We start from the raw sequence: 9,563 nt of genomic DNA, 5'->3' as shown, positions 1-9,563 counted from the left end.
GACTAAGAATATTCATGGGTTGGATAACATGCATACCTTAAGCAGGATAAAAGCGCGTGCCGATCGGACGTCTATATCCTATAGCTCCCATAGATTCCTATAGGGTGAAATCGGTAAAAATTTGATGTTTTTAGGGATATTTCGCGCAGTATATAAGCTATTGATATGAATCTTTCCCAATCGTATTTTTTTATGCATACCTTGATCAGGGTATAAGCGCCTGATGATCGGATGTCTATATCCTATAGCTCCCATTGGAACAATATGGTTGAAGTCGGTTAAAATTTGAAGTTTTCAGGTTATTTCGCGCAGTATATAAGCTATTGACATGAATCTTTCCAAATCGTATTTTTGTATGCAACAACATATTAACAAAGATAAAAATACAGTCGTGGGACACGAGCTCAATTGTTTTGTCAATATAAGGGCGAGCTTCAGCGATAAGAACAATTCTGTACTTAGGTTTCGGACGTAGATTGATAAGAGATAAGGTCAATTCTGTACTTAGATCAGTGTAGTCAACTGGCTCAACCTACGTTATAGTTATATAAGCAACGTAGCGAATAAATAAAACTTATTTATAAACTATGATAATAAAATCTCTTAATTGGCACCCAAACGGATACGATAATTAACTAATTATAAATAAATTAAAGGCCTTCAACAACTGGAGTATCGAGAAACAAGAACAACTCGAGTATATAGAGACAACCACAACTGGAGTATCCAGAGACAACAACAAGTGGAGCACCCAGAGACAACAACAACAGCAGCGGCTAAAAAGCATCCAGAAGTGAAGGAGAAAGAGTTCAACTGTTCGCTTATAAATTTCAATTTCGCTTTCTTGGTACAGTGGTAAATAAATAAAATGAATAATAAAAATTTAGTCTGCTTCTGCAAAAAATGCAGCCTCGTAATCAGGGCTGACCAGTCTAATATGACTTGCTGGCTGTGTGAAAATATGGTGCACACCAAGTGCGCCGGTTTTACTGGCCGGAAAAGTGATGACCTTTCAAAGGGGCAGTTTGCAGTTTTGTTGTGACGCTTGTGTCGAGGTTGCGAACGAGATGAAATCGTTCATGCTGATGGGACTGATTAGCTGTTTCGGAGTGGCTAGAGATAGTTTTCGCCGAGCTGATGATCTCCTATCTGCGCTGGACTCGCAGTTTAATAGTCGTTAGCTATTAGAAGAGTCCCCTAAGCGCAAAAAGGCCGCTGGTGGTAAGGTGCAAAAGGGGAAAACCCCGCAACCGAAATCAAAAGAACAACAGAGCATTCCGCCGGATCAGCAGCTGATTTCAGCAAACCCTCAAATGTTGCTAAGATCAGCAGCTAAAAAAGATTCGGTATCCGAACAATCCGTTACTGAATGCATGCAACCAGGGACTTCTAAGATTTCCGATTTGTCCGGAGTGGTTTCACAATTAGTGGATCCACCTATCTCTCAGAATGTAGCATCACCACCACAAGGGACTGAGTCCGGACAACCGGCTCAAGTTGGTTTTGCAGAAACAATGTCTGCTCCACCAAAATCCCTTACAGTGGTTCCACTAAAGAAACTAATTTTCGTTTCTCGGCTTTCCCCTGATCAAACATCTTCTGATGTATTGTCTTATATACAAGACAAAACTAAAGCCGATTGTAATAGTGTAAAGGTGGAAAAGTTTAAGTTTTCTTATGCTAGAGACATTTCATCTTTCAAGATAACTGTCCCTAACGAGCTTTTTGAAGCCATATGCTCGGGCGACTTTTGGCCGGATAATATGGTTGTAAAAGAGTTCGAGGCTAAGATAAAGAAGAAGGGGCCCGTGGGAGTAAAACTTCCTAGTCGAGGCCAAACCAGTGTACCAATTTCAAAAAACTAATTTCTAACCTCCTTCTTTCCTATCAGAATGCAAGAGGTTTGCGTAGCAAACTCACTAAATTGTATTCCGATAGCCGTTTCTTTGCATCTCATATTATTGTGTTCACAGAAACCTGGTTAAAGCCGGAGATCTTTAGCTCCGAAGTTTTTCCAGGTAAGTACACAATATATAGGTATGACCGTCCCTCTAGACGGGGAGGTGGAGTCTTAATTGGAGTTGATTCAAACTTCCCGTCTGAGGAGTTATTTTTTGATGAATTCAATACCATTGAATTTATTTGTGTAAAGTTATCGCTTCCTGGTGACTTTATATACATAACTTGCTCATATATTCCGCCGTTGTCTGAACTTCCTGATTATTTAAATCACCTATCCGTTATTAAGTCCGTTGCAAATAACCTTTCCGATAGGGATCAGTTGATAGTTCTAGGTGATTTTTATATACCTGGAGTTACTTGGTCCACTGAGGATGGATCGAATGTCTTACTACCTATAGCACGGCATGATTTTATTGATGGCCTGCTTGACATATCTCTATCTCAAGTAAACCATGTTCGAAATTCATTAGGTCGCCTACTTGATTTGTGTTTTGTATCAAATCCTGAAGGTGTGTTTCTGTCCAGAGTAGCACCACTAACGCAACCTGAAGATCCATATCACCCAACAATCGAACTTTCATTTGATACGGGTAGAGTTATAGAAGAAAAATCAGAAAAATCCAAACGAATGCATTGTTTTCGCAAGGCAGACTTTCTGAGGCTAAATAATTTTATTTCTGGCTTTAATTGGTCTGATCTTTACTTATGCATTAATATGTCCGATGCAGTTAATGTTTTTTATACTGCAATAAACTCATCTTTTAATTCCTGTGTTCCGTGGTACTATCCGTCAACTTCCAATAAATCACCTTGGTTTAGCAAAGAGTTGACACACTTAAGAAATGTAAAGTCCAGACTTTTTAGGAAATATAAAAATACCGGTTCTCAATCTGTTTTTACTAGATATTTAAGTGCTCGGTCAAGATTTACCGTGCTTAATGCTCAGTGTTATAATAGTTACTTAAACCGTTGTAAGGTTCAGATCTCTCAGGACCCGAAACAGTTTTATAATTTTGTTAACACCAAGCGTAAATCTAATTCTTTTCCTTCCTCGCTGTCGTTCGAAAACATGACGGCAACCACAGATCAGGCAATAGCCGATTTATTTGCCCAATTTTTTCAAACGACTAACTCTACTTTAGATTATTCATCACAGCCTTATTCTTACACCATGTTCAAGTCAAACCTCATATTCTGTCCCACTTTAAGAGAATGCTCTCTTCTGTTGGATCTTCTTCGTATTAAGCCTGTTTATTCGCCAGGGCCCGATGGTATTCCTGGGTGCGTGCTTAGCTATTGCGCTAAGGCCCTGTGCAAACCTCTTCACAAGTTGTTTACCTTATCTCTAGAAACCTCCCAAATATTTGGAAGGAATCATTTGTTATTCCTCTTTTCAAAAAAGGTAACAAGTTAGAAGCCAGTAACTACAGAGGTATTTCTAAGTTGTCAGCTATTCCTAAGCTTTTTGAAAAAATTATTACTCCTCATTTGCAGCACCTTTGCAGATCAATCATTTCTCCGTGTCAACACGGATTTATAAAACGTAGATCCACAATCACAAACCTTCTAGAGCTCACTTCATTTGTGATAAAAGGCTTCAATAGTAGTTTTCAAACAGACGTCATTTACACTGACTTTAGTAAAGCATTTGACTCTGTAAATCACTTACTTCTCATTCAAAAACTTGACCTTTTAGGTTTTCCAGTTGATCTGCTTAAATGGATTTCAAGATATCTAAATGGCAGGTCACAAAGGGTCCTTTTTAAAAATTCAATTTCTGAAATTCTCCGTGTTACCTCCGGTGTCCTACAAGGGAGCCATCTGGGTCCGTTACTTTTTACATTATTTATTAACGATCTTCCATCAATTATAAGTCTTTCTCGCGTACTTATGTACGCAGATGATGTTAAGTTGTGCCTGCAGTATAAGGACATTTCCTGCCATTTAGACTTGCAATCCGATCTAGATAATTTTCAAAACTGGTGCCGAGATAATTTACTAAATTTAAACGGTTCCAAGTGCAAGCTGATGACTTTTTATCGGGCCAATCCTATATACGCGCCTTACACGTTAAGTGGCAGCTCTTTGGATAGAATAACTCTTGTAAACGATCTTGGCGTTCTCTTGGACCCTAAACTAAAATTTTCTAATCACATTTCGTCCATGGTTAATAAAGCCAGAGGAGTGGTCAAAAGAATTCGATGATCCTTATTTGACTAAAACTTTATTTATTTCGCTAGTCCGTCCGATTCTGGAGTATGGGTCTCCCGTCTGGAGTCCACAATACGGAATACATATTGGTCGAATTGAATCTGTACAAAAAAACTTCCTTCTTTTTGCTTTACGGCGCCTAAACTGGGATGCAAATCTTATCTTACCTTCTTATTCTAGTAGACTTCTTTTGATTAATTTACCATCCCTAGCCAACCGTAGAACGATGCTTGGTACTATCTTTATTTATAACCTTATACATGGTGTTATTGACTGCCCCGACTTGTTAAGTTGGCTAAACTTTTCTGTGCCAAGTAGATTAACTAGAAATTATTTTCCCCTAATTTTAAATCATTGTAGATCTAACTATGCCTTGCATGAGCCTTTCAGAGTATTATGTTCTGACTATAATAGACTTTTTCCTGTAATATCAAATCTTGACTCTCTGCCGCTCCTAAAACGATTGATACTTGCTTCATTGGCACAAGATTGATCTAACTATTACTTTTTTCCCCAGACCTTTACCTTTATTTTCCTATCTCGCGTCTATCTTATCGCGAATCGTGCCGTACGATACACGGCTGCGCCCCTCGGTCGGTTGGGCGGGTAAGTGAACCGTGGGACTCCGCGCGAAAAAAAAAAAAAAAAAAAAACACTTAATTTAGCAAGCGCCAAGTACCTATTTACTGTAACCAGGAAAGGCAAGATCCAGTACATTTGGCGAATGCTGATGTGCCTATGCGCTCTAAGCGACCGGTTTAAAATCAACTTAGACAAGGCCCATTTCAGACTCAGGTAAATTTTTGGCCTTCTCAACAGCAAAATATTTGGCCATCTCAACAGCCAAATACATGGAAAACACAAAACAATTAAAAAAATGTGTTAAGATCGTAAATTTTTTTATTCAAATTTCTATTTAAATGTATTAAAAAAGCATTTCTAGATCACAAATAAGTGGATCAAATTTAATAAAATAAACATTGTTTTAAATGTTAAATTAATATTATTATTTGAAGGCGTAAAAATATACATTAATTCTTTACCAATTCCCTATTTCAATGTGCATTTTAAGTTGAGTTTAAGAACTAAACTCAGAAATAATCATAATTGATGAGATTTCTTACCTAAAAATATCTTTTTTTCTTGGTTTTGGTAAGAAAATTAAAAACAATCTTTACGTTTCAGTAATAAAAATAAACATTTTTAAATCAAAATAGTTGTGGACTTTCATAATATAATCAAATAGAAGCTCTTAAAGGGCACCTGGATCCGGTTTCGTCTGTTCTGTTATGAGCCACACTTCATTTAACTTTTCGAAGCGCAAGAATATTAGCCCACAGGAAAACTGAAACATTCTTTAAGGATTTTTCGTGCAATATAGTAGATTAGGCTTAAAAAATTTTAATTTTCATAAATAACTTATAAAAGAATTTATGAATCTGAACTTGAAGTTATAAACGTATTTATGAAAAAAAAAACAATATCAAGTTTTGGGTCTAGTTTCTGGTCTCACTGTGAAAATTTCTCGAACAAGACTTAGATCAAGAAACTCTAGATTCCGAAAGTGAAAGGGTAGATTTGGGAAAAGAAAAAAATGTATAAAAAGAAAACGGCCAAACACAGAAAATGAAACTTGCTTCATTTAAAAGTAACTAAAAAAATATTTTGGTACTTCATGAAATGTGAAAATTAAATGAGATTTTGTTTGTCGATTTCAAAAAAATGTATGAGCTAATTTAAAAACAAGAGAGAACGCTATAGTCGGGTGCCCCGATTATCAGATACCCGTTTCAGGTAAAGGGAGTGCGAGGGAGATGGAGATAGAAACTTTGATCACGCATAACTTTTTAACGAATGGTCCGATTTGAAAAATTTCTTCTACATTTCGATAGGTATTGATTAACACAATAAAACTGCATTTTTACTTTTCCGTGGGGCGTGGCACCATTTTGAAACAAACTTGCGCTGCGTAGGAACTTCTAAAATCTACATGCAAAATGCCAATCTTCTAGCTTTTATAGTTTCCGAGATCTCAGCGTTCATACGGACAGACAGACGGACAGACAGACGGACAGACGGACAGACGGACATGGCTAGATCGACTCGGCTAATGATCCTGATCAAGAATATATATACTTTATAGGGTAGGAAACGCTTCCTTCTAGCTGTTACATACTTTTGCACGAATACAATATACCCTTTTACTCTACGAGTAACGGGTATAATTATCATGCAGGACTTCTTAAGGATCCTGGAATAATTTTGTTTGTCTTAAGCAGCTCGATAGAAAAAACTGGTTTTATGAATATAGATCGATATTGTTTAGCGGAAAGTAAGTTAGAAGAGCTTAACTTTGTAGACCAATAACAATGCTCGGAAATCAAAAAATTCCTTGAAATGATTATTTCGATTTCTTTTTATCTAAATGGTGGCTAACAAATTTTTTTACATTTGTTTTCATTATTTGCGACATTTGTCCTTTTTATTAATTTCTTTTTTAAATTTTAAGTGTGTATCCCTTGGGATTTTTTAACTTTTCACAGAAATAAGAAAAAAAGCAAATTTCGGCAAGCCTATGTTTATTTACTTTTGCAGCTATTACAAAAATTAACTATTCTATATTTCAATTTTGACGCTTTAAAACAATGAAGCTAGGTCGATTTGCCGATTAATTCTTAAATCGTTTCTATGGGAATTATAATGTATAGTCGTCCGATTCTTATTAAACCGAAACCCTAATTTTGAAATTTATAAAAATTACTACTCAGAGTGTATTGATATATTTTATGTTAAGAAACAACGATGTTATAGTTTTTTTCCATTTTAATTGTTTGTTTGGAACCTATGTATATGATACAGCCGTTCGATTTTTATAAAACGAAAAACGTAACGAGAGTTTTGATGCGATATGCTCTTGCCACTTTTGGCTGGAAAATCCCTAAAGATTATAAAATGAAAGACCGATTTTTAAGGGGATACGGCCACAGCCCAAACCGTAAGAGCAAGAGCAGCCAAATTTTTTCACAGTATTCCATTGGGGGCGTGGGCGCCCACTAAGATCCGATATGTCCCCCCAGTGGCCCCAAACGGCTCCAACATCCATTATTCTGAGCAAAAAAAGTTGATGTATTTAAGCTTAACTTCTAAAGTGGTTGGAATTTCGATATTTGGTTTTTTTTCCAAATTTTAGGTTTTGAAAAGGCCTAATTAGAAATCTAAAAGAAATTTCGATATCCTCCATAATTTGGGGGCTACACTTAAAATAAACTTTTCGATTTAAAAAATCTAAACCGCTGCTCCGATCAAGATGATTTTTCGCTCAATAGTTATTCTATGGCCCAAATGCTAAAGTTTAATTTTTCAAGTTTTTAACATTTTTTTAAGTATTTTTAACGAATTTATTTAGATTTTCTAAGTTATTGCGTTGCATTTTGCGTGAGCCTGTCGAGAGAGCGAAACCCAGAGAGCGGATGCCAAGAGAGCGACGGCCGAGAGAGCAACAGCCAAGAAAACTTATGAGGGGGAGGAGTAGTGCTGCAGGGAAAGGGGAGGGGAAAGAGACAATTTTAGTTAAATTTGTTTAGGATTTTAAAAACTTAAACTGCTGCTCCGATCAATAGGATTTTCGATCAATAGTCAGTCCTGTGGATCAAATGCTTAGGTTTTATTTTTCATTTTGTAGCAGAAGTAAGAGCCTTATTTAATTTACACCATGGAAGAAAATAGAAAATTACTACAAATTCTGTAAGCAAAGCCAAAATGTTTCCAAGTTAAATATTAATCTTAATATTCGAACTTTTGACCAAATACGTATGTACATATGTATATTTGGATATGTTTTGATTTGCTTATATGTACAATACATGTACATATATACAATGTGTGTGTATGTTTCTATTCGAAAGTAGATAATGTGCTTAAATACAAATAAAATGATTTATTATACCCGTTTATCGATCAAATGTGGAATCTGAAAATAATACGTTACTTTGCTGTTTTTGTATTGGATGCCAATCTTTTACTGTGTGTACAAAGGTTTTCGTTTCATTCAAAACAAGAAATTTGAAAACAACAAATTCCAATTTACAAACAAGTATACATATTTGTGCGCAAATTAAAATTGCATTGATAACATTGTAACTGATAAAAAGTATACTAGCTCACGACTTTTACTTGGATCACTTTCATCCCTAAAGATTATAAAATGAAAGACCGATTTTTAAGGGGATACGGCCACAGCCCAAACCGTAAGAGCAAGAGCAGCCAAATTTTTTCACAGTATTCCATTGGGGGCGTGGGCGCCCACTAAGATCCGATATGTCCCCCCAGTGGCCCCATACAGCTCCAACATCCATTATTCTGAGCAAAAAAAAAGTTGATGTATTTAAGCTTAACTTCTAAACTGGTTGAAATTTCGATATTTGGTTTTTTCCGAGCTTTAGGTTTTGAAAAGGCCTAATTCGAAATCTAAAAGAAATTTTGATATCCCCCATAATTTGGGGGCTACATTTAAAATTAACTTTTCGATTTAAAAAATCTGAACCGCTGCTCCGATCAAGATGATTTTTCGCTCAATAGTTATTCTATGGCCCAAATGCTTAAGTTTAATTTTTCAAGTTTTTAACATTTTTTTAAGTATTTTTAACGAATTTATTTAGATTTTCTAAGTCATTGCGTTGCATTTTGCGGGAGCCTTTCGAGAGAACGAAACCCAGAAGCCAAGAGAGCGACGGCCGAGAGAGCAACAGCCAAGAAAACTGATGATGGGGAGGGGTAGTGCTGCAGGGAAAGGGGAGGGGAAAGAGGCAATTTAAGTTAAATTTGTTTAGGATTTTAAAAACTTAAACTGCTGCTCCGATCAATATGATTTTCGATCAATAGTCAGTCCTGTGGATCAAATGCTTAGGTTTTATTTTTCATTTTGTAGCAGAAGTAAGAGCCTTATTTAATTTACACCATGGAAGAAAATAGAAAATTACTACAAATTCTGTAAGCAAAGCCAAAATGTTTCCAAGTTAAATATTAATCTTAAGATTCGAACTTTTGACCAAATACGTATGTATATTTGGATATGTTTTGATTTGCTTATATGTACAATACATGTACATACATACAATGTGTGTGTATGTTTCTATTCGAAAGTAGATAATGTGCATAAATACAAATAAAATGATTTATTATACCCGTTTATCGATCAAATGTGGAATCTGAAAATAATACGTTACTTTGCTGTTTTTGTATTGGATGCCAATCTTTTACTGTGTGTACAAAGGTTTTCGGTTCATTCAAAAAAAATTTGAAAACAACAAATTCCAATTTACAAACAAGTATACATATTTGTGCGCAAATTAAAATTGCATTGATAACATTGTAACTGATAACAAGAGAGA

This window comes from Drosophila rhopaloa, unplaced genomic scaffold (assembly GCF_018152115.1).
Source record: "Drosophila rhopaloa isolate 14029-0021.01 unplaced genomic scaffold, ASM1815211v1 contig_151, whole genome shotgun sequence".
Taxonomy (NCBI): Eukaryota; Metazoa; Arthropoda; class Insecta; order Diptera; family Drosophilidae; genus Drosophila; species Drosophila rhopaloa.
The sequence above is the reverse complement of the archived record's forward strand: the minus strand, read 5'-3'. Positions refer to the sequence as shown.